This window comes from Polypterus senegalus, chromosome 5 (assembly GCF_016835505.1).
Source record: "Polypterus senegalus isolate Bchr_013 chromosome 5, ASM1683550v1, whole genome shotgun sequence".
NCBI lineage: Eukaryota > Metazoa > Chordata > Cladistia > Polypteriformes > Polypteridae > Polypterus > Polypterus senegalus.
Genome location: NC_053158.1, coordinates 156523776 through 156529775, shown reverse-complemented (window position 1 = coordinate 156529775; position 6000 = coordinate 156523776). Strand labels below are relative to the sequence as shown.

Here is a 6000-nt window from a genome sequence, read left to right as displayed (position 1 = left end):
AAAGGGCTCCCATGTTAATCACATACAATCAGGTTAATATTTGCAAGCAATTTCAGTGGTGCAATGGCCAGACATTTTTATTCAATGCCATTTACCTAGTGTAACTCCCCATAGGAGCAAGGTAATTATTATTTTACTGGTTTATCCTCTCCACTAAACAAATATGCACATGCATATACTGTATATATACAGCAGAGTCTCGCTTATCCTACCTTCGCTTATCCAACATTCCGTATTATCCGACGTCCCACTGCAAAAAAAAAACAAACAAAAAAAAATACACATCAATCGGCAACAAGAACTGCAAGTTGCAAGCGTGAGCATAGTCTATTATTTGTTGCTCCGTTGCTCTGCGACTCTGCCGCAGCTAATTACAATGGAACCTCGGTTTGCGAGCATAATTCGTTCTGGAAATGTGCTTGCAGTCCAAAGCAATCGTACATTATATCAATGCGAATTTCCCCATAAGAAATAATGAAAACTCAGATGATTCGTTCCACAACCCAAAACTATTCATATAAAAATGATTAATACAAAATATAAAGTAAAAATACATAAAGCAAATTAACCTGCACTTTACCTTTGAAAAGAATCATGACTGGTGTGAGTGAGTTTCTAAACTCTTGTGGGATTCCACCCAACAGGACGACACGCGGAAGAGCATCCCAAAGCAATCACAGTCTCCCAGCGCTGTAGCAGTTCGATGTAAAAGCCAATCCGAAAAGATCGCGGACATGCTATAAGCGCCTGCCGTTGATGGGTGATACAAGGAACAAGGGACATTATAAATGCGCTGAGCTCAGTATTACTTTCCCCTCGACTTGCCTGACTGCTGTGTCTGTGTATAGGAGAATGAAAGATCCCACTACATTAAATAACCTCACTGTTGCTATTTCAAGCTTAATAAAGCTGATGTTGCTAAAAGTACTGAGACTCAGTTTTCGGGTGCAAGACAGGGACTCGCATGTCACAGCACAAACACACACAGACAGTCACAATGCTGTATTAAACAGTATACGCTCGTAAGGATGTTGACTATATTAGTGGCGGAGTTAAGGCTAGAAACTGCAATTAATTACATCAAGCAACAAGAAGAAGCTATAGGAATCGACATAATGATTCTGCAAAGATGGCGAGACTTCACAGCGAAGAAACGGCACTCTTCAGGAAAGCAGACTACGATGTAAAATGTCTTTAAATCATCACAGGACTGAACATTTTAAGTACAGTACATACTGTATTTAACGTCAGACAATTCTGCAACTAAGTTCATTTTTTCAGTTAATTTATTCTGTTGTTTTGTTGTAAAACATGATTATTAGGTACATAATGTGTAAAATTATAACATAGTTTGACGTTTAATAGGTTTTTTCTTAACACCTGCCATTATCCAACATTTTCGCTTATCCGACGTTTGGCTGGCCCATTTATGTCGGATAAGCGAGACTCTACTGTACAGGCAAAAGTATATTTACAGTTGTGAGTATGCGAACACACATAATTTATTCTTGTATTATTTATAATTTTATTATTTATGTGTATTATTTGTCCCCTAATTTGTCTTCTTCTTCTTCTTTTGTTATTACCAAGTAGATTACAAGAATGTGCAAATAATGAAGGCAGGCAATTTGAGCACTTATGAGATTGCACTGTGAACTGTGCCATTGTTACATTCTTTTAGGTTAATAAAGTTAAAGCTTTAAATTTAATAAAGATACTGTAATAATCATAACCTACATGTCTTTTTCCATACCAACAACTATGAACCTACTTTTGCCCACCCTTGTATATACTCTGCATATTATACAGAAGTGGGAAAGGACAGTCCAAAACATAATTATTTCCCACATAAACCTCCAGAAAAAAGAGAAGACCACAATGGCACCAGTGGAGTTTCTGTGTATGTCAGCATAGCAATTTAGGCACCATATGTGCTGAGTACCCTGGATTGGCTATAGGTTGGAGCACCAGCATGTATGACAAATAGAAAAAGACTCTAAGAACTCGAGAGATTGGTTCATCCAGTAGTTATTACTGTTGCCTAACTTTCTTCTTGGGCAAAGACTGTAGGCAACAAGGGAATGTGACAACACCTCCTGGCTACTTGAAGGCATTTGGTCCTACACAGTTATTTATAGGACTTTGCTGTATTTCAAATAATGTAGGTATATTGAATATGTGTGCCTTTGAGGCCAACAGAAAGTTTGGTATTTCAGAAATAACAGAAACCAATAATGAGATAGTTAACCTGGTATCCCTAGAGCAAATAAAAAATCAAATCCTGCCTATTAAAGATTTCAGATTTTTTACACCTAGGAATTTCCCAATAATTATAGAACAGTTGTGAGACAGAATTTCCTGCACAGTATGTCTCCTTTGTCTCTATCCAATGGGATACCGTATGTCCAGAAGACCTCACAGGCACCCTTACTATAAGCCCAAACCACCTCAGCTAGCTCCTTTACCTTTTTAAATCATGACCAGGTCTGTTGCCAAGTCCTCTTTACTTGCTTTACTTCTTAATCAAAGTCTGAGCTCCAGGTCATTGAGCATTAACTCCTCTTAAACATTGAGGGTGGGACCAAAAATTGTAGGCTAAAACAAAGTTAATAATCCAACTGTAACTATAATACCAATGACAGTAATAATAATCCTCAAACTGGCATTGCACCAGAAAGGCAGACATAGCAAAAGTAAACGATCAACATGACAACAGAACTTCTACTGTAAGCTTTGAATGCATTACTAAAGACAGATTTAATACAAAGTATAAGCATCTTTCAAATGGGCTTAATTTGAAACTTGACAAATACTGTCCTCCTCTGTCAATCCCTAAACAGGACTTGATTAATTACACTCTTTACATTTGTTCCTGCATACTATATAACTTCACCATACTCAATCTTTTGCTGAAGAAATTGCCTGATGTTGTGTATTGAATGGATAGTGATATTGTGTTTTTGCATATATAGTTGAGAGCATAGTAAACAGGAATCTTCAGTAAATGTTTAAATACATTTTCTGATTATTTTAGGCTATTTGGTTTATTTCATGGGGCTCAATTTAATGTATATGTTTATGGTTTACAGGACTGCATTGTTAGATTATTGCTGTGATGTGACAATCACTGTAAGCTACCTCTTAAGCTGGTGAATTAAATATAGATCCATCATTTTCAAAATGTATTTATTTTGCTGCTCAATGGTGTTTTCCCATTCATATGACACAAATTAGAACTTTAAAGAGAACTGTGAAATTCAAGAAGAGAGAAAAATGCCAATACAGCCCAAATGCTATGTGTTTTCTAATATGTATTACCTCAAGCACATATTTGTCTGAAGGAGTCTTAAAGACAGACATTCCTCTAAGTAATTCAATGCCCACCTCAGATCAACCACCTCCACCCTTGTTCTCGCTAATGCTGACACTCCTGTCATATCCATAAGTTTCTATTTACAAATCTGGGGGGTAATAATTCCACCATGAATACTTTTGAGCTCTTGTAATGATGTCTGGCATTGCAAACAATTTGAACTCAGTATGGCAACAGTCAACAGTAGTTGATATTTATGATCTTCTATTAGGTTGCATCTGTCTGATGAATGAATTTTTATTAATATTAGGGGGCTCTGCCCCCTGCTCACCCACCCCCAAGTTTGGTTATCCAGATATACAATTTAAAGAGACTGTTATTTTCATGGGAATTGTTATATACTCTTTTGATTCTACGTTGCATCGCTTCTCCGTGATCATACATATACACCTGACAAATTGTGGTTTCTTCGATTCTTTTCAATTCCACTTGGTCCGGTCTGATTATTACTTTCTTTATTTTCTGAATTTGCACTTAGATTATATTGTTCTTTTGTGCATTCTTTTTTGCATTCTTTTCTCTCCAACGCTTTTGTGTCTCTTTTCGACGCACTGCTCTTCTTTGCTTAGTCATTGATGTGCCATTAGAACGTGTGAAATTTTTAAGAGTTGGGACCACATGAAGTGTGTCTGCCAAAAGCATTCCAACAACTGGGAGGTTAGATGTCCGTGATCTTGTTTTAAATTGTTTGTAATTAGGGCCGTGACGTGCAAAAGTCACCATCTCATGGGTCTTACTTTCAAAAGTTGTAAAGTCTAGTCCTGTGGGACATCAAAGTGTCTTTCAGAGAAGATCATGTCTCGATCCAAGATTATTTTATTATAATAGAGAGATTACATTCAGGAAAGATATTGATACACAGTGTTATCGGAATCTTGCTTTCATCAATGTCATGGATCACTCCCCCTTTTTGTGATATAAGAGCTGGGTATTTAGAGAAAACCATTAAAAACAGATTAGGCACTCTTTATGTCTCAAAAAATGTTCTTCTCCCACAAGGTGAAGCAGGAAACCAGCCAAGGAAGGATACTCTGGAGGCACATCGGAATCTAGGACATAGAAAAAACCGAGTAAGGGCAGCTAGGATCCTGGACAGTCCATCCTCTTCCAAGTCATGTGGACCAGGGACAAGGGTTAAATGGAGTGTCTAGACAAACCACAGTTAATTTGCTTCTGAAAAAAGAGATGAGGAACTTTGCCCTGCTTTGTGTACAACTAAAGTATCTAAAAGAGTTTGTACTTAAATTTTAAAGTACTGGGAGTGTTAGTGACCCAGTGGGTTTATAGACTATTCACTAAGCACAGGAAGGACTTTATTTGGATTTGTTCGCAGAGTTTTATGTGTTTTGAGAGCAGAGACTCTTTGAAAAATTTTTAACATTGAAAATGAAAATATTTTTTTAAACAATAGGCTGGCTCAAGTATGAGTTCTCTCTCTGGCTATCCAAGAGCCCCACTGCTTTCATATCAAGAAAACAAGGCTTTATATTGTCATGATCCATGTTACCTATTAAGATTCATAAAATTTATTGTATGTTTATGTACTGTATATAAATGTTTTGTGGACTGATAAATCACTGGAAGTGCATTATAACTATAAATAAGCACTCTAAGCTTACATAAAATATAGAACACTGCACAAAAACTGAACTGAACTGAACTAAAAGTTGCAGTATAAAAACTGAAAAATAAATCAAGATCTTTATCTAAGAATTTAACTTCACCATCATCCAGTACAACACATGAGCCACCACTGCTTCAATTCAATGGTTAACCTCATTATATGTGATACTTTCACTTGTAAACAAAATTCTACAATATTAAAACCTGTTCAATTGGGGAAATTGCTTCTTATTTTTCAGCAGAGAGAACTATAGTTTCTATATAGATATAGAACTGCTGATCCTCATCCCAAAGGCATCACAGTCAGCTACAAAATGCTTCAGTGGCACTATTTAGATCACGGTCAAATAAGAACAAAAGGATAACATTAACCCCAAACAGTAGAGATTCAACCCCAATGACCCCTCACTCAATACTCTACAAGTCACAGCTGCAACATAGATGGGAATGAGTCTGATGTCATGCCAAGAATACAGACACAACTGTAGTTTTGCAAACACAGGGGCTAAATGTCATACAATAGTGGCCTTGGCCTTTCAAGCTTAGCTGCAAGGAAAAAGAGCCGGTGCACCGTGTCATGGCCTGCACAGAATCCTCATTATTTCTGAATCTGATGTATGAAAACTGGCCGGAGTCTCGTTATTAATACTTCACCAAAGGCTGTTCCAGTGCGGTTGAGGAGTACATTTCTTTGGCATTTGCAATATTCCTTCCCTCTGGTTCCTAATAATGAAAACGAGGACCAGCTACGCAGTCTGGTATTATTGAGGCTCCTTGCCGGTAACAATGTAAAGGCTCATTAACTCTTTTGAGGGTCAATTTTGTTTTTGTTGTGACTATAGGCTATATTTTTTGAGGAAAATCATGTTTTGTAAAAGGTATCAACATTTTTTTTATTTCACAAATTGTGCAAAACATACAACTAAAGAATGTGTTAACACTCAAAACACTCATCATTCTGAACTGCATGATACTGTTTAAAGCAACCAACTTCATACATTAAT

At 36.8% G+C, this 6000-nt stretch overlaps 1 long non-coding RNA gene across 4 annotated transcripts in view; it reads right to left on the bottom strand.

The window, feature by feature from the left end:
• Window positions 1–212: 212 nt before the first annotated feature.
• LOC120529607 overlaps window positions 213–6000 on the bottom strand; it is a 32843-nt gene continuing 27055 nt past the window's right edge. For all 4 annotated transcript variants that reach the window (XR_005633777.1, XR_005633778.1, XR_005633775.1 and 1 more), the window contains one exon: window positions 213–250. This is a non-coding gene — a long non-coding RNA (uncharacterized LOC120529607). The remainder of the gene's footprint in view (window positions 251–6000) is intronic.